Source organism: Ixodes scapularis, unplaced genomic scaffold (genome assembly GCF_016920785.2).
Source record: "Ixodes scapularis isolate PalLabHiFi unplaced genomic scaffold, ASM1692078v2 PGA_scaffold2__306_contigs__length_199485367, whole genome shotgun sequence".
Taxonomy (NCBI): domain Eukaryota; kingdom Metazoa; phylum Arthropoda; class Arachnida; order Ixodida; family Ixodidae; genus Ixodes; species Ixodes scapularis.
In genome coordinates this window covers 17,824,396-17,844,417 of record NW_024609857.1, presented here as the reverse complement: position 1 = coordinate 17,844,417, position 20,022 = coordinate 17,824,396, and the positions used below count along the sequence as shown (strand labels likewise).

The 20,022-nt window shown below is 48.9% G+C and overlaps 1 pseudogene; it reads right to left on the bottom strand.

Annotated features, from left to right (window-relative positions):
* Positions 1 to 17,971: 17,971 nt before the first annotated feature.
* On the bottom strand, positions 17,972 to 19,371 carry LOC120835979 (annotated as a pseudogene).
* Between the last annotated feature and the right edge of the window lie 651 nt (positions 19,372 to 20,022).

The window sequence follows — 20,022 nt, the reverse complement described above, 5'->3', positions numbered from 1 at the left end:
TCGATCTCGTGACAACCATGACCGGGTTCATGTCAAGCGTTACCCCTGACTTAAGCAGTTCCTTTGCGGTTCTCTTGGACAAGAGGTACGGGCGTCTCGGCAAGACGTTGTCCGAGACTGCGGCCTCGGTTTCCACTTCTCCAAAGGTGCCTTTTAGGATGACTTTCGCAACAGGTAGGCTGACAGTACCTCCTTCCAGGGCCTGCCTCAGGCACACGTAGTCGCCTGTGAACTCGTTCCCGTTCACGAAAGAAGAGTGCACGACGTCGTACGTCGCACCGGTGTCCCGTAAGACCTTGCAAGTCTTACCGTTTACGTCCATGTCGTGAAGGTATGGACCTAACAAATCTTCGTCCTTCCCGACAACCAGCTGCACTGGGGAGACCTTTGGGACCCGACATCCAGCAGCCACGTGCCCCGGCTTTTGCCACCGGCAGCATACTATTGGTTTACGTGCTTCGAACGACTTCTTCAGGCGTGTTTCGGGAGACTCGTCTTTAGGAACTGGCTTGTTCGCGTTCTTTTCTGACGTGCGGAATCGTTTAGTTCCCCCAGATGAAGCCCCCGGAGGCCGGTCAGTCTTCCCTAGGTCGCAACTTGATCCCCTCTTTGCACAGTACTCATCTGCATATTCTGTTGCCTTGCGCACTGTTCCTACGTCCGGTCGATCCTGAACCCATTCTCTGAACTTTTCAGGCAACGTACGATAGAACTGCTCTAAGCAAAATTGATAAAACATCTTCGCATTGTCCTGAGCTCCTTTGAGCCAGTTTTCCAGAAAACTAGCTAGCTTATATGCGAATTCTGAGTAGCTCTCTTGTGGGCCTTTCGTGGCTTCACGAAATTTCAGACGGAAAGCTTCGGGTGACAAACTTATATTTTCTCAACAAAGCACCCTTCACTACCGTGCAATGTTCGGCCTCTTCTGGTGGTAACGTTGCCAGTACATCAGCTGCTTCGGCCAGCAACACGCTTAAAAGCCTCTGAGGCCAAGATGACTCTTCGAAACCCATCCTGACACATGTGCGTTCGAAGTTGGTTAAAGGAGCGATGCAACAATTTTTGTATTTTGCGCAAATACCGCTTAAAACGGATCCCTAACGCTAATGACCTATGAAACACGCGTTAGTTTTTCACCCCACGCAATAGAAGTCCCAGAAAAAAATTAAAGAAAAACGAGCAGCGTTCACCCCCTCAACTCGCAGCCAGAACAAGCGACCACGTGATCTGGAGCCGATTATATGCCGCCAGTGTTCATCATAGCCACGCGCTGGGGTTGGCAAAGCGCAGAACACGCGCTGAGTTCCAAACATTGTTATGGCTCGGCTGTTGTCTTCGTTGCAGCGATTGGACACGGGTCACTACCCGAATGCTTCTCGAGCTAGCAATTATCACGAGCCCAAGTCGAGTGCGCACGCAATGCTCGGGTCCAATCTATGAACCGCATTCAAATATCGTCACTTGGGTGTACTGCGAGCCCCGAGTTACGTCATCAAATTTTGCAAAGGAGAGATTGAATGAAAATGATCGCTTTTGTCCTTGAAATTACACCGCAACAAAGGAGTTTATTGGCCAATGGCGTTGCGTGTGAGTATCCTTGAGTCCCACTAGTGCCAGTAAGCTCGTGTAGAGAGAAAAACATTCCAATTGAATATCGTTGCACAGCTCCTTTAAGAAGAATCCCAATTCACTCCCAACAGAAAAGGGCTGAAGAAAACTTATGTCATAGTTAACTGCTTTCGCGACTCCAACAGCGGTCATTTTCGAAGTCAGCTTTAGCTGCTCGAGTTGCAGTTGTTCGTCTCTTTCTTTCTCTAGGCGTCGTTTCTTTGTCTCATCGACAGCTTCGGCAATTTGGTCATGCCCGGCTCCGCAGCCCAAAATTTTTTTGACTATGTCCGGCTTTCGCATTGCCTTGCTTACATCCAAACTGAGCTCTTCAGCTACGGCTAACAACTCTACTTTAAGCAGGCTATCCAAATCCATTTCCGCTAGGTACAATGTCAAAGTTCCGTTTCTGTCGCCTTTCCTATTTTCGCTTCACCACGAAAATTACAACACTCGGCGTACCAGAAAGAGCAAGAGCCAAAGCCTCACCGACCGCTGCCGTAGCGCTCCCGTAGATCCGCCATCCCACCGCTGCCACCAGCTGTTGCGTTTGGCCGAGCAGGACTTCAGGCCACGGCGAGAAGACGACACCGGGAGCAGGGCAGACGGACTTTTTAATCTAGGCAAGCTTGCCGACAGATGAAAACCGAAGAACCATACCGGCGTGCGTCTGTGTGTTCGTCGTTTGGTTTTAATCGTCACCTAGGTTAGCCTAGCACGGGGTAGCTGGCATAAGCAGGTAACGTAAAAAAAAAAAGTGAAAGCCGTTTACAACTCCCTGTAACGCCGAATTGGAGCGCAGCTCTTGAGGAGGAGGAGTGAAGGGTACTGAGGGGAGGGTAGACCCCTCCTCCTTCTCCTCCTCCTCCCCTCATTCTTTAATATGCTCCGGGGGGGGGTCACGTGACCTCGGGGGGGGGGGGGGGGTGTCACGTGACTTCGGGGAGGGGGGCCACGTGACCTCGGGGAGGCGTGACCTGGGGGTCACGTGACCTTGGGTGTCACGTGGGGTTCACCACAAGGTCACGTGACCCCCAAGGTGACCCCCACGTGACCTCAGGGGTCACGTGACCTTGGGGGTCACGTGACCTGGAGGGGTCACGTGACCTCGGGGGGTCACGTGACCTTGGGGAAGAGACCACGTGACCTCGGGGGTCACGTGGGGGTCACGTGACCTTGAGATGACCTTGGGAGGGGTCACGTGACCTTCAAAGGGTCACGTGGGGCCATCTGGGGTCACGTGACCTTGAGATGACCTTGGGAGGGGTCACGTGACCTGAGGGGTCACGTGACCCCAAGATGACCCCGCGTGACCCCCAAGGTCACGTGACCTTACGGAGGGGTCACGTGACCTTGGGATCACCTTGGTTATGCCGACGGCGACGCCGACGCCGACGCCGACGCCGCTCAAGCCGGGAACGGGCCCCTAAGAGCTGCGCTCTAAAAATTATACCGGCGGCGGCGCGACCGACTTCTATCGGCTGCTGCCACGAAAAAATGAAAAGGTGCGATGCCGCGGAGATATCGCTTTTGGCGCGGCGGCTATCAACAATCGCGCGTTCCTGCTGCGCCCATGCGCGACAACGCAACAGTATGGATTAGGGGTTCAGTTAAAAGCAATTCGTGCTTTAGAAACCATTACGGTTGCTTCCTTGTCTACCGTCTCACTTTTGTATGCTCCAAACATGTTAAAGATACTGACCCTAGATATTAGACAACTTGCATCTGCTCTGGTATGGGGTGAAACATAATGTCTTCATTTTTAATGAAGAAAACAAGCGAGTGAAATCTGCTTGTGTGCATTATCTGGCTCTCAGCTCTTCGGTCACAGTACTGCTTGTCGACTGAAAGTCGACCAACGCCTCAAGTATCTTGGTCTCGTGGACTGCGGAGGAAATGTGGAGTTCACCAGAAAAATAAATGACGTCTTCGACGCACTAAATGTGAATCTGCCTGCCCGAGGTATAAAAGGAGATTCAAAAGAAGCTAAGGTAAACTTAAAAGCTCCACCGGATACTGTATTGAATGCAATAAAAAGTAAAAGAAAGCTAGTATTCCCATGCTTATTTATGAGCTTATTTGTGATACCCCTAGAAACATTACTGGCTGCAGGAGGAGGACGTTTAACTAAGCCATAATTGGGAGCCCAATACTTTGAGGGCTACTCAGTTTCCTCCTCAAGGGTCGTCGAGGAGCAGTTGTTTTTTAGAGCGCAGCTCTTAGGCGCCAGTTCCGGCTTGAGCGGCGTTGGCGTAACCGCAAGGTCACGTGTCCCCCCAGGTTACGCGACCCCCCCCCCCCAGGTCACGCGACACCCCCAGGTCACGTGACCCCCCCAGCAGTAGGAGTGACGTGGAGGAGGAGGGGTAGGAGAGAGGAGGAGGAGGGGAGGAGGAGTAGCGGGCAGGATCACGAGGGAGGCGGAGGGATGAGGGGTATCCCCTCCCATCAGTACCCTTCCCTCCTCCTCCTCAAGAGCTGCGCCCCAGTTCGGCGTTACAGGGAGTTGTAAACGGCTTTCATTTTTTTTTAATTTTCCGTTTAGGGCAATAGTCGTTGAGGGGCAGCTACATTGAAAGTTTCGAACAGAAGGTTGTTGATGTAGAGCTTGCTTCTACGAAAGAACGATTTCTCGGTTCAGTATAGTAACGAGTTTGATGTGTTTAAAAGGCATTCGGTTCTCCGGTAACAATGGTGATATAATATGCCAGTCTAGATACAATGTTGAATAGCGCGTTTTAGTACTTCCTACATTTATGTATCTGGACGATCAGGACGAGAAATCGACCCAGATGTGTGCCAGCTTTTTGGTTTTTCTTCGTGCGTATGTGAAAATTTATATTAAAAAAAATGCTTTTTTTTTTTGGCGGGGGGGGGGGGGGGGGGGGGGGGGTTTGTCATGGCCTATCCCGAACGAAGGAAAAAAGTGCGGGCGGGAAGAAGCAGAAAAAAAAAGGACACACGCGGCTTGAGAACGAAAGAAGCGGGACGATCGAACCAGGCTGGGCAGCGCGAAAACGCATGACCTCCGTTGTCTGCCGAGTCTCAAGGGTTCCAACCAAGTCTGGTGCTTCCCGACGGGTCTTGGCGCCAATCCGCCCCGGACTGACCTGACTTCGTTGGGAGCAGGGGCGGTCTCCACATCCGGTGCCCAGCCAGAACGAAAACTCCCGCTGCGAATCAAAATCCCGCTAACACCAAAAGATCTCAAGACCGAAGCGAATCCTCGCCAACCGACTCAACCTCATGGCAGCTACAACAGCCTGCGGTCAGTGATCTACGCCGAACTCGTGGGCTGGACATAGCCCTCCCCCACTTGTAAAGATTGCGATCGTTTCCCACCCTAGGTGGTATTGATTTTAGCATTTATCCTTTTCGTTTATTTAATTATTTTTATGATCAACGACTTTTTTTTTCAGCAATACAACTGTGTCTCGTCTAGCTTATTACCGTCGATGACTCAACAGCAACACCGCGAAAAGGCCTGTTTCTCTTGAACTGAAGTTATTTTTTAGAGAATCTCTTGTTGGGTTAGAAGCATTTCATTAAACATTTCTTGCGTAATCGGCCCAGGATTTTCCTCAACATCTTTCGATCGCCTGCTATTGAAAAACAGTCATGAACGCGATTGGAGATTGTAAGTGGACACGGCAAGAATTCAAACAGAGGTATTTACTGCGAAATTCATATTTTCGATTCACAGCCTGGGTTGCCGTGTAGAAGATACACTGGGATATTTTGGAAGCAATATTGAACGATGATCTCAATGCCTGCTCCATCAATTTTAATTATAACAAAAATATACAGAGAGGGAAGATGTTTTCGGAAACTCGGGCAAATTCGCACCTGCGAAAGTTATGTATCGCAGAGAAGAAAGGTTGATGCCGTAGTTAATCCGTGTCAAGGGACCTATCGCGAAAACGTTTGAGCGTTCATTATATCTAGGTAATTAACTAATATTGTGTCATCAACTTGTTAATTACTATTTTTAAAGGCATGGTTTCAATTAGAATCATTCTGGGCATCATCGAACACTACTAAATATACCAACGTTGCAATAATATAAAGCACGCGCAGTATTCTGCAGCGTTCGGAAAAAATGCTTGATTTGGACGCGTTTTTGGGTTTCGGTTTCTTATCGGAGCTACGAAATATTTCATATATGTCTCGTATATCCTCCAGCAGTGTTGCTTGTCTCTGGTGCAACGCAGATAATTTTTTTTTTATAAAGATCACATAAAAATCACGGAGGCTCTCAACAGGTGGCTCAAAATTATATTTCAAAGCAGCTTTGTATGTAATTTATATACCCGGTGTTGCATCAAAGGACTTAAACTTTTCCAACAAATAAAGCAGTAGAGAAAAAATATAAATTTCGTGGGAAAAATTCGGCAGCTACGGCGCATATCTGGGACAACAGAAATATAAAATAATTGACTCATTACATAACTAAAACTTAAAAAATAACTTTCATTAAGCCGTGGGAATGAATATACGGTTTTAATTAGAAACCTACTGAGCGTCATCGCAAACCATTAAATTAGTGTTTATTCGTGCAGCCTCAAAGCTAGCGATGCGAAAAACGGCAGATATTGGTATCATCTTGGCCTTTCATATAATTTAGCTCGTTGAAAGTTTAGCTACTAAATATTAGATAATTACTTTGAATATTCGTTTTTCTTCTGTAATCCCTCATGTCCGCTGTGACTGGCAGTCTGTTCCCGGAAAGGGTTTCTTTTTTTTCTCGACCACCCTATTGTTGGAATGTTTATAAGACTTCGTTCAAACACCCAGAATAGTGTCTTGTCAATGAATTTCCGAAGTCCGATGTTTCCACTAGTTTATCAAGTAACGAATATAATCGATGGAACCATCATCAAAGCTGCAGCGGACTCTCGAACACAGTGGAAGTATAGTTTCAATTGGGGTGAACAAGTCACACGTGCAGACGCACTAAAGAAAATGCAAAAGAAAAACCTACAATAAAAAATCATGTCACTGTGTCTTATTCCAAACAAATGTCAACCGACATAATAATGCAAGAAACCAATATTTTTTTGTGTTTTTGTTTTAAGTTGGCCTTCTCTTTATTAAAAGTGATCCCCTAGAAAATATCAATCATTGTTTTACCGCTTGGGACTGCATGTCAATTTCAAGCCCGAACATTACTATGAAATTCATATCACAGTATCCAAGTAGTTATTGCGGTAGCGAGGGGACAGCTATAGAACATAGTTCATAGGCAGTGAACACACCATCGAGTGAGGTTTGATATTGGATATTAATTCCATCATTATGCTAAGGATATTAAATATCCTCTCAGCATAATGCTAGCTGGTGCTGTTTGCCAATGACGTCACACAAATCTATGCTGCCTGCAATCTATCTATATTGACCAGTATTGCTGGCATCCCCTTTTTTACTATGCGTTTTTTTGTGTTTTTTCTTTAAACTTTGCATTTTTAGCGCGCCTACTAATCAAGGCCAGTTTTTTGTAAGCACAAGTTTCAGAAATTTCTCTTTCAGAGTGTGCGTAGCTTGCAGAGACTCTGATTCAGGAAGTGACAATAGGGTTGTTCAAAAGGCCTGCACAAATACGGCACCCCGTCGTCGATTTATATTTGAACACCGTGTCGAACCAGTCCCTCTCATTAATTGAGAGCGCTCCCGGCGATGGCGAAATATATCTGACACTTTCAGATGGCAACTGAAACACTCCCAGCTTTCATTTGTCACCCGAATGGAAGTTTCATTTAATGGTATTTCGCCACCTTCAATTGACATGTTCCGGCCTTGAAGATATTGCCGCGCGCAAGGCCGAGAAAGCAATGATTGGCCACGGACTTCCAGAAGGTTCTGGTTTATTCTTGCTTCGGATGTAGCTTCTATTAATCTCCTGCTTTCCTGTTCTAGAAAGTGCGTGTTCATTCTCGCCCTGAGCGCGCGACACTGAAACCTTCGTTGCCGAATCTTCGAGGTGGTGCGGCACTCTAAATAAGGGGCCGCCCGCGACCTTGTCGAGTCAGTCTCGCCCAAGCGTTCGACTCTGCTCCTACGCCGACTTCGACGCCCGCGACGCTCTGCTGTTATGTTCTGTTTACTTTTATTTTTGGGCACAAGTTCGCCCATTAAACGTTCAGTTTACTCAGTTATTTGCCGCCTCATCAGTTGCCATTCGTGACAATATTTTAAAGGCTTAGTAATGTCAGGACCAGAATAAAAAAACAATCGTGATTAAAAAAAACAAATTGGGTTCATTCATCTAAATCAGATTTTTTTTTAATGCAACGTATTTCTTTAATTTAAATCACTTATTTTTTTAAGTCTATCTAATCAGATCTTTTTTTAATGTAACGTATTTCTTTAATTTAAATCACTTATTTTTTTAAGTCAACATTATATTACTTCTCTCACTATATATATTAAAACAACACAGACTCGTTTCTTGACGTGCCCTAACAACTGAAAACAGTACGAACGTGCGTTTACTGAAACTTTACTTAAGCCTTGAAATAAAGCTGGATTGTAAACTGTCCACAGGTTCAGATGGTATTCCCAAATTTATTGTAACAGGATGTGGCGAATGTTTTGCACCTGTTCTTAAAAAAGTGTTCAACGCATCTATAAAAAATGATATCTTCCCAGATAAATGGAAATATTCGATAGTCGTCCCGATGTTTAAGTCAGGTAATTCTTGTGATGTTAGTAATTATCGTCCTGTCTCCCTTCTCAATGCATTTTCAGAGGTGTTTGAGAAGCTGGTGTACAATCGTTTGTATAATTATTTTAAAAGAAAGTTTATTCTTGTGCAGCACAGTTTCGTTACAGGCAGATCCGTCTATAGCGACCAGCAAAGACGAAAAAAAAGTCCAGCGGTCAATAAGCGCGAGCGCGAAAGCAGGAGGTATTCGATGCTAATCGGGTCGGCGGCAACGGTCAGTGGTGGCTGGCTCCTTCTCATTGTGTATATATTAAATAACTTATAAGTGGTGACCCGAGCATAACCGTTTCACCTTCAACCGACCATTATGACCAACAACGAAGACTCCGCCTCAGCAGATCTCTCATCGGTGCACCTACGTCTTCCAAAATATTGGACCGCCACTCCGGAAGTATGGTTCGCTCAGATTGAGAGCCAATTCTGCACATATAGGATTACTTCTGAAATCCGTATGTTCCATCACGTGGTCGCCGCGCTTCCACCAGAAATTGCGACTGAAGTGCGGGATTTGATCCTCCCCCCGCCAGCAACGGATCCTTACACCATCTTGAAGAAGGAACTGGTAAAACGGACCTCAGAATCCGAACAGCGCCGGCTACAACAGCTTTTAACTAGCGAAGAGCTCGGCGATCGCAAACCGTCACAATTGCTCAGACGCCTGCAACAACTCCTTGGCGAAAGGGCCTCCTCGTTTGACATTTCGTTGTTGAAAGAGCTGTTCCTTCAGCGGTTGCCAACTAACGTTCGCATGGTGTTAGCGACGGCGCCGGATCTCCAATTGGCCGCCCTGGCACAACTGGCGGATTCCGTCATGGATGTGGCTACACCAACGGCAGCACAGCTCAAACAGGTACAAGAATCCTCAAGATCGGTTACGGCGTCAGCAGTTTCCAGCCACTCCTCGGAGTTGAACGAACTTCGAGACATGTTCTGTCGTCAGCTGGCAGACCTGAGAAACGACATATCAGCAATCTCGCTACGTTCTCGCTCGTCGTCGCGAAGACGCAGTGACAGCACCAGTTTTCGTCAACGATCCAACTCACCGCATCCAAGAGTGTGTTGGTATCACCGAACATTTGGGAACCAAGCCAGAAACTGCACTCCACCCTGCGCCGCGGCGGAAAATTTCAACCCCCACCACTAGAAGCGGCAAGTGGTGTTGGGACCAATGCGGGCCGCTTATTTTTTGTCACTGATCGGGATACCGGACAGCGTTTTCTTGTAGACACCGGTGCTGAAATTAGCGTTTTGCCCGCATCTGCATTTCCACGTCGCCCCAAGTAACCACATTCGTCGCTGCAAGCTGCAAATAAAACACCAATTGCGACTTACGGTGAGCGAGTGTTAACAATCAACATCGGATTACGCAGAGTGTTCACTTGGGTGTTTCTAGTTGCTGACGTTACATATCCAATATTGGGCGCTGACTTTCTTCGGCATTTTAACCTGCTAGTTGACATGCTAAGCAAACGTCTAGTCGACTCTACAACGGACCTCACGGTCCAAGGCATCGCTCTCACAGCATCCGATGCACGCCCTAGAGAGTGCCTACACGCAGAGTCTGCGTACGAAACCTCACTTCAAGCTTTCCCAGCATTGACACGGCCTCACAATTTTCTACATCCAATCAAACACGATGTAAGCCATCACATCGTAACAACCGGACCACCTGTTCATGCCCGCCCACGTCGCATGCACCCCGACCGCAAGAAGGTTGCAGAACAAGAATTCGCACATATGCTTGAAATGGGAATCATACGTCCATCGTCAAGTCCTTGGGCATCGCCTCTACATATGGTCCCAAAGAAAAAAACCGGAGACTGGCGACCTTGTGGTGATTATCGTGCCCTTAATAACTCGACAGTACCAGATCGTTACCCGCTCCCTCACCTCGTCTCTTCACGGCTCCAAAATCTTCTCCAAAATTGATCTAGTTAAAGCATATCACCAGATACCGGTACACCCTCCTGACATCCCCAAGACAGCTTTTGCTACTCCGTTCGGTCTTTTCGAATATGTAAGAATGCCATTCGGTTTGCGCAACGCAGCCCAGACTTTTCAACGCTTTGTAGATCAAGTGACTCGAGATCTGCATTTTTGTTATGCGTACCTCGATGACCTTCTCATCTTCAGCATAAACCAACAAGAACACCTGAAACATCTCAAACTCCTGTTCCAGCGCCTTGATGAATATGGACTCATCATCAATAAGAACAAGTGCGAATTCGGTGTGACCGCAACCAATTTTCTCGGTCACCGCCTAGACCAGCACGGACTTCGACCCCTCGAAGAGAAAGTCAACGCCATTCAAAATTTTCCCCAGCCAAGCTCCATTCGTAAACTTCGAGAATTTCTTGGTTTAATTAATTTCTACAGGCGTTTCATCCCTCACTGCGCTCAGATACTGAAACCTCTAACTGACTTTCTCAGAGGTGCGCGAATACCTTCCACGGCCCTGGAGTGGTCCTCCCAAACCACAGCGGCATTTCACCATGCCAAACAAGCACTAGCTGACGCCACACTCCTATTCCACCCCAGACCAAATGTTCCCTTGAACTTCATGGTCGACGCTTCCAACACCGCGGTTGGGGCAGTTCTGCAACAATACATCGGAGCAGTCTGGCACCCGATTGCATTCTTCTCAAAAAAATTGCAACCTGCAGAATGCCACTACAGCACCTTCGGCCGTAAGCTTCTGGCAATATATCTAACCATCAAGCACTTCAAACATTTTCTAGAAGGTCGACAGTTCTTTATCCTCACGGACCACAAACCTCTCACGTATGCTTTAAAATCATCAAGCGATAAGTTTTCTCCACGAGAAACACGGCACCTATCTTACATCGCCGAATTCACGACAGACATCCGACACGTCAAGGGATCTCACAACCCAGTAGCGGACGCCCTGTCACGCATATCATCGACTTTCGACTGCAATGCTATATCACCTACCATCGACTTCGCAGATATGGCTGCCGCGCAACAAGATGACAAGGACATCCTCCTGCTCACTCAGTTATCCAACCAACTGAAGCTCTTAAAGATTACGATCCCGCAAGGTGATCACCCTCTCCTTTGCGATGTTTCAACTGGAGTGCTGCGACCTGTTGTCCCTGTACCGTTTCGCCGTCAGGTTTTTGACTCGATCCATGGTCTCTCACACCCTGGAATACGCGCAACGCAGCGTTTGATAACTCAGCGTTTTATTTGGCACAGCGTAAATAAGGATGTGAGAGAATGGGCACGCTTTTGTATTGCTTGCCAAAAATCAAAAATTCATCGCCACACCTCCCCAGACTTTCAACAATTCCCCGTGGCCACCACACGATTCGATAACGCCCATATTGACATTGTTGGTCCCTTACCCCCATCAGATGGGAACACATACATACTTACGTACATCGATAGATTCACGCGCTGGCCAGAAGCCTACCCGATTTCTGACATCACTGCCGCCACCATCGCGCGGGTTTTCGTGAGCGAATGGGTTGCAAGATTTGGTGTGCCATCCACCATAACAACAGACCGCGGACGGCAGTTTGAGTCAGCTTTATTTCGTTCCCTTATGCATCTACTTGGTACACACCGTATACGCGCAACCTCGTATCATCCTATCGCCAATGGTATGGTGGAAAGATTCCATCGCTCACTCAAGTGCTCACTCAAGGCACAAGCAGACTCTACGCACTGGTGCAGACAGCTACCACTCGTCCTACTTGGCCTCCGATCGGCGGTCAAGGAAGAGCTCAACTGCAGACCCGCAGAGCTCGTATATGGCAGCACTTTGCGTCTTCCAGGTGATTTTTGTCTCCCCAAGTGATCCACAAGCTGAACCGGACCCTGCAACTTACGCCAATGAACTAGAACTGCCATGCGCAGAGTACGCCCAGTGCAGCCAAGACTACAACGACGAACACTGATCTATGTGCCACACGATCTCCGAACATCTACACACGTCTTCGTTCGACGAGACACCGTTCGAAAGCCGCTACAACAACCATATGATGGACCCTTCAGGGTGGTAGAACGGAGGGACAAACATTTTGTGCTGGACATAGGAGGCCGAACAGACACTGTGTCTCTTGACCGACTCTAAGCTGCGCACTTGTCAGCTGCCATCAACACACGTGACTCTCGGCGCGTCACCTGGACTACGCCTCTCTGCCGCCAACTCCTCCAGGAGGGGGGCACTTATAGCGACCAGCAAAGACGATAAAGAAGTCCAGCGGTCAATAAGCGCGAGCACGAAAGCACGAGGTATTCGATGCTAATCGGGTCGGCGGCAACGGTAAGTGGTGGCTGGCTCCTTCTCATTGTGTATATATTAAATAACTTATACGTCGAGACAAATCGGTGCACATTTTGAAAGTTTGCTTTGCCAGTTATTCAGTGTCGGGGTCAAGTAGACACAATATATCTGAATATGTCCAAAGCCTTTGATAAGGTCAACCCTAAGTTTTTATTGCTGAAACTCAGGAACTATGGCCTCAGTCCTGAATACAATACCTGATTTCGCAGTTATCCTCATAAAAGACACAACTCTTTAAAGGGATACTCACCCGAAATTTCGAGCTCACTAAACAAGGCCGGGCGGATAGGCGGGAAGCTGCAAAACCAAAAAAATATCACTCATACGGCGATATATCTAAAGGACCGCCGTATTTTTTGGAAAAGAAGTGCGCGATTGAACCCGGCTGACGAGGCCGACGAGACAAGGCACGTCACAATTCCCATTCTCTCTCCTCCTCGCTACGTACCGTCAAGCTGGTGAACCGAAGCGAGGTGGAGAGAAGAGAGGCCGCTTCTTCTCATTCTCAAATTCTCCCGGAGGACAGTTACGTCAAAGAACTCGCTTGATCGCGCCCTTCTTTTCCAAAAGTACGGCCATTCGTTTGAGATATCGATGTACAAGTGATGTTTTGGGTTTCGTAGCGTCCCGTTCAACACTTTTGCAGCCTTACTTTGCAAAATTCAAATTTCGATTCAGTATCTTTTTAAGGGTGCCTGGCTTCTTGTCTCGTCCATTCATTTATATGTCAGGAGTACCTCAGGGTTTGAACCTGGGAGCTTTGTTGTTTATTGTTTTTAAAAATATTTTGGTGCCGTTCATAAAACACTCTCAAGTATTTGCGTTCGCAGATGACGTGAAGTTGTTTCGGCAGGTCACCTCAATCACTGACTGTACTTTGCTGCAGGACGATCTTCCTTCAGTGGTAGAATGGTGCAGTTCTAACAATCTTTTCCTGCTATTTTTTTACTCTTTCTATTTAAATAAGATATTTTTTAATTTAAATCAGACTTGTTTGATTTAAATCAAACTTCTTTTAAATCAACATTATGTGACTATTTTTCTTTATATAATAAAACATTACAGACTCCTTTTTGACGTGCCCTAATAACTGAAAACAGTGCAGAAGTGTGTCACTGAAACTTCACTTAAGCTTTAAAATAAAGCTCGATTAAAAGCTCCTTATACAAACTCCATTAGTCTTTAATAAAATATTAGGTGGGCTAATTGGATAGGCATTTAAAAAATAAATAGAGCGAAGGTCAAGTACACACTGACGGAACAAGCGCTAACTCACAACTGTCGTTTTAATATTGACACAGAAGTCTTCTATGTGAATATTAAAACGACAGTTGTGAGTTAACGCTTGTTCCGTCCGTGTGTACTTGACCTTCGCGCTATTTATTTCTAAAATACATTACACGTCATGGTGGAATAAGCAAAGCTTGTTTTTTTAGAAGTCAAACTTTGTTTTTCATAATGTTTCAGCAAAATATGACTAGCTCTTAAGTGTTTATTATGCAAAACTGTAGGTAAAATAGTTTTGATTCCGTGAAGAATCAAGAAGAAACAACTAACAGAAACAAGAACGTAGATATACAAAGCAAGAAAAGCCATTTCACTGGCTGGTGACCAGATTATGCTTCGGTGCAGTTTTCATTCAATAGTTTGTAAAGGAAAACAGGCTTCCCGGCTTTGTCAACGCCCAAGTTATTTCGGAGCTTGGAGTGCACTCACCTGAACGATGAAAGCATTCTTTCAATTCCAGTCGTCGATGCGACGCTGGTGAGAAGCTGAGTTATAACCTCTACAACAGGTGTCGACTCTCCGAGACAACTGCGACAACTGCTGTGGTATTTTCACCAGTCTTTAGGCTTAACACTTAACAGCACCTCTTCATTGAACAGGGTTGTGGTAAACGGTGAAGACCGTGCTTGAAACCTCACGAGGGTGGGCAAGAAACCTGTCCCGGAGAAGCCTCCTCTGCGAACGTAAGGAGGAGGAGGAAAAACTTTATTTGTTTTAGGGTGATTGTTGAGCGGGCAGGAAAGGGAGCTTATCCCCGCCTGGTAACTAGGAGTCCATGGAACCCAGCGACCCACTCAGCCCGTTGGGTGACCCTGTCCTGAAAGACCGGGTCCGAGCTGAGCAGCGTGGCCTCCCACTGCCCCAGGTTAGCAATGCCAGGCCCGTCGGACCAAGGGTCTTTCGGGCAATTCCAAATGATACGGGTTAGGTCTGCCCTCCCATGGCATAGCGCACAATAGGGGGTAAAGAGGCCTGGGTATTTATGGGAGTAGAGGACTGGATAAGGATATGAGTTGGTCTGAAGCTGTCGCCACGTAGTGGCTTGAGCTCGAGGCAGGGAAGGGTGTGGGGGAGGGTAGATGCGCCGCCTTAGTCGATAATGCTTTGTGATCTCGTGGAAGGTGACCAATCGGTCCCGGGCCGTGCGAAACTCCATCCCAGGAGGTGCGGGGTTTCCGGCCCGGTCGGTGACTCTTCGGGCGGAAGTGTGGGCAGCCTCGTTGCCAGGAAGGGAGGAGTGCGCAAGGGTCCAGATTAGGTGGACAGAATGGTGAGGAGGGTGTGTGGTGAGAAGGCGTAGGGTGTAGGGGGAAACTCGCCCCTTCATGAAATTACGGATAGCTGTTTTATAATCTTTATTTCCATTTAAAGAAATGGTGGAGCGAAAGGGAAAAAGCTTCAACAAGAAGCTTGACTGGCCCTCAGCCCCTCAGCCCCATTGGAATCGCTAACGATTCTGTTGGCGGAGGTGTTGGTCATCGCCAGAGCAATGGCGAACTCTCCCGCCTCTTCTGAAAGTGTAGTGTAAAGAGTTGCGGAGGTCAGAAGGGAGCCTGCATCGTTAACCGCCGAGAGGGCAAACGTCTCTCGGCGGGTGTAAACAGCGGCGTCGACGTAGGCCACGTCCTCTCGGCCGCCGAGGCGCTTATGGAGGGCCTCGGCGTGTTTAAGGCGCCTCATTTCGTGATATTGAGGGTGCATGTTTCGTGGGATAGGGGAAACCTGGAGTGATTGGCGGATATCGACGTGTAGGGAGCATTTCTGAGATGGGTTGGATGGGAAGTTAATCTGGGCAGCGACGTGAGGATGTGTCGGCCCGCCTGAGTAGTGGATAGCCGTTCGTAGTGTGCGGTGAGATGGGCCTCAGCTAACTCCTCGGCCGTGTTATGGACTCCTAATTTAAGGAGTCTATCAGTGGAGGTAGAGGGCGAGAGGCTGAGGGCCGCCTTGTAGGTCTTTCCAATAAGGGGGTTAACTTTGTCGAGCTCTGCTCGCTGTAGGGGAAGGTAGGGAGTGGAGAAGACAAGTCGGCTAATCACAAAGGCTTGGACAAGCCGAAGCATCTCCTGCTCCTTGAGGCCATGATGTCGTGAGGAGATTCGATGAAGGAGTCGGAGCGTTTGATCTACGCTTATTTGTAGTTTTTGTAATGCTTGTGCATTCTTGCCGTTGTTTTGGATTAAGAGGCCCAGAACTCGTGTGGTAGGAACTTCAGGGATGAGATGGTTGTTTACTTGCAACCTGATTTCGGGAGGGGTCGTGGCCACTCTGCTGGGACGCAGTAGGAGGAGTTCGGACTTTTGTAGAGAGCAAGATACGTTGGCCGCTCCCGCGTGTACTGCTATGATAATTTTTGCGGTTTTCCGGACGGGGGGAAGATAGCATGTTTTCCAGCACTCATTAATGTATTTTGTGGTTGCTTCTAGGGATGGGTCATCCAGGTTGCGAAGGGCCTTGTTAGTGATTTGGTCGGGGCGGTCGTCGAGTTGGTATGGAGCTGAAGCAGAGCCGCACGAACCTCGGGGACCGTAATGTCCGAATCCAGGAGGGGGTTACTGGACCCTGTATACGGGGGCAAGGAAGTAGTCCGGGGGACGCCTATGTATCGCGACTGGAGATCCTGGAGGAGTTCGTCCTCAGTCCCCGGCCATTGGTGCAGGAAAGTATTAAGTCGATGCTGCTGCTCGTGCTTGCTTGAGGTTGGATCAAGGAGGTGACAAAGCAGAAGCCATGTGCGCTTAAGCCCCAATTGCCCTTGCATCTTGTCGCATATCTGGCCCCATTGTTGGGTTAGTATTTTCAGAGAATATTGTTCAATTTTTCTATCTAAGTAGGCTATTTTGCGGCGTAACTTGCGGTTGTGCCGCTGGGTTTTCCATCGCTTATGTGGGCTGAACCTCGCCTCCCAGAGACGAAGGAGGCGGGCGTCTATTGCCTCTAAGTGGGCTTCGTCTGGGATGTCCGTGGTGTTCAGTTGAATGTCTGTCAGGAGAGTGGAGGTCCACTCTTCTAGGTTGGTAATGGTTTCGGTTGCGATGCCTCTCTAATGGCCCTAAAGTCGTCCCATTTAGGAATGCGGAGGCGGTTGCGACGGGATTTTTCAAGGCACCCCCCTACCGTGGTTTCTAGTATGTAGTGGTCACTACCTAGCGGTTCTCCGAGATTTCGCCAGTTTAGGAGGGCTGTGTTGTGTGTAAACGTTAGGTCCGGTGTCGTATCGACCGTTACGCTGGTATCTGTTCGTTTTTGCTGGAGGGGGTCGGTTACCAGGGTGATACGGTGTTGTTGCGCTTGGGTCCATATATCCCGACACTTGGGAGTACATGTCCTGTAACCCCATGCCGTGTGGGAGGCATTGAAGTCTCCCACTACGACCAGGCCGTGAGGACCCGCCTCCCTTAGGGCACGGGAAAAGAGAACGCCAAATCTGTGTTTGCGAGCCGACGGGGGGCTATATACGTTTAGTATATAGAGACGGGGGTCGCTTTCCCTCTGCGGAAGGATCTCCAGGAAGTCGTGCTCGACGTCAACTCCGCCAAAGCTTTTGTATGAAGCGGTTAGATGTCTACGTGTGAGGATGGCGGTATTGGGTTCCATCAGGATTTTGGAAAGTTCTATAGCCGGCAAGTTTTACCGGGCCGCGGGTTTCCTGAATCGCTATGAGATCGGGGGGTGTTTCGAGGGATTGTATGTAATGTTCAAGATTGCCTCGTTTCCGTCGGAAGCTGCGGCAGTTCCATTGCCAGATAGTGGTTTGGTGTCTACTGAGGCGTGGCGGGTGGGGGAGAGGTAAAGCAATACTCAGGGATGCACTGTTGGAGGTAGGGTGTGGATAGTGGGGGTGGTGGAGGATTGGAGGACCCCGCCTGGGATGAGAGGTTGGTGAGTTGGTCCATTTGACCGGTGAGTTGGGCCAATTCGGAGGAGCGCTTTGAAACAATGCCTTCGATTGCCATAAAACGGCTGTGAACATTTTGCTCTAAGGTTTGTAGTCTGGCACTGAAAGTGCGAGACATTTCGGTCATTGACTTTGAGAGTCGGCGTTGTTAGTCTACGATTTGGACGTCATTAGTATCGATTGCTCTACGCGTGGTAGGCTGGGCGGCGCTATCAGGCAAGGGTATGGCGACCGCAACGGGTTGTGGGAGAGGGATAGGAGTGGGTGCTGGAGGGGTAACCTCTTTCTGTTTAATTAGGGTTCGTAATTCTGTATTTTCCTTCTGAACGTCAGTGATTAATTTCGTGAGGGTTTGGACCTCTCGCCGTAGAGCCGCGAGCTCGTTGTCTCTGGCATCACCACCCTTGGGGCCGGAGGCCACATTAGCCCAGCTCACCTGTTTGGGGGCCGCTGGTTGTCGGGGCGGCTCGTCTTGCGGGACCTGGAGTGGTTTGGACCTGTATCTGGATCGTGGTCGGGGTCTGGAGTGGGTACGGGACCGGGATCTGAATCCGGGTTCGGAGGGTACTGATTTGCGTTCCCTGGACCTGTACGGGGAGGGGGGGGGGGGGCGGTGGGGTTGAACTTTTGCTGAAATCGCCCATCGGTCGTTGTGCCTGACGGCGGCGAATGGCAGGGTGTTCTTGAAGGCGTTTCTTGCACCTCGGGGAACCCGTGGGGTGGGGTCCTCGGCATACGGCGCATTTCACCTCACAGTCGTGGTCAGTGGGCGGATTGTCGCTTCCGCAGCGAGGGCACTTATTGGCTCTCGGTGAGGGACACACATCTGCCCTATGCCCGATCTTCCAGCAGATATTGCAGGCCTCCGTCTTGTGTTTGAAGAGCACGCAGCGGTAGGGGGCCCCGTGGTAGCTGACCCAATGGGGCACCTCCGGGCTGTCGAAGACTATTAGCAAGGAGTTAGTTTTTCCCATCCGGCGGGCAAGGAGAATAGCCGGGACGTTATTGTAGTCGATTAGGTATCGGCTGATGTTGTCCGGTGTATCGTTTTCTGGAACATCAAAGATGATTCCGCGTGAGGTGTTGGCAGGATCTGCCACGTATGTGGCAAGGGGATAGTTCTCCTCCCCGATGCATAAGGTGTGAATGTTGAAGTACGTGCGCGCCCGCTCTTCGGAGGGGGTGCTGATTAGAGTTTTGAGAAGCGTTGATTCGGATTTGGTCGGCGCCTGCGGCGTCGTAGTTGGTCTGGGCAGCGTTGAAGATAAGGTCTTGCAGCTTGCCTGTACTCCTGGAGCTTAGGCTGAGGTTACCACGTGGACGAATGACGATCTTGTAGTCGTCGTCAGGTAGTGTTGGGAGCTGCGGCGGGCTCGGCTTGGAGCAAGGCCTTGGCGAGCTGCGGGAAGCCAGACGCTCGGCTGGGTGCGATGGCTTCGGTGAGGGTACTTTCGGCTGTCGAGCCTTCTTTCTGGCCGTATGGACTAGGATCCAGTCCGCATTGAGGTCCTCCGGGGCGATGACTTCTCCCTCGAAGACGACCTCCATGTTGGGGCGCTGGGCTGGCAGATATTCGCCGCTCGTTGAACGAGACGCCGATCCCTCCGCGGACGTGCGGTGGCGGGCCGACGGATCGGTGCGGTGTTTACGCCAGGATCACGTTCTCCTCCGGGGTTCGCTGAGCCCGGAGAAGTCGACCGTTCTCGGTGATGCCTGGAACGCGTCTCCCGAACGTAAGAGCCTGGCTTCTACCGTATTCCGTCAACTGGTCCCGATCCGCACGTAGAGGATCAACCATGACGCTCAAAAAGTGTCCGGGAGTCAGTGCCTGTTCATACCGTTGCTGGAAGCATGAAAGCTTTGCGGCATAGACTAGGAATTATTTCAATTTTTTTCCAAGGTCCTTCCAGACTTCCACAATATCTGAGAGGGTGCGGGATGAACGCTGCGCGAAATCTAAGGCAACTGCGATAGGCTTAATTGTGCTGAGCATCTCTTCTGCACTGGACTTCATTCGTAGACTTGCCACTTTTTGCTGCGCGGCACTGTCAATCTTCTGCTTGTTTTCGTCACAAACCTTCATTAAAATTACTACGCTTTACAAATAAAGTTCCAAGCAGTCTACCAAGGTATTCCAGCGAAACTCAGAAAGCAGAACCAAGCGCGTTTAACCCACCTCTTTGTCCTTGCTTCCGGCAA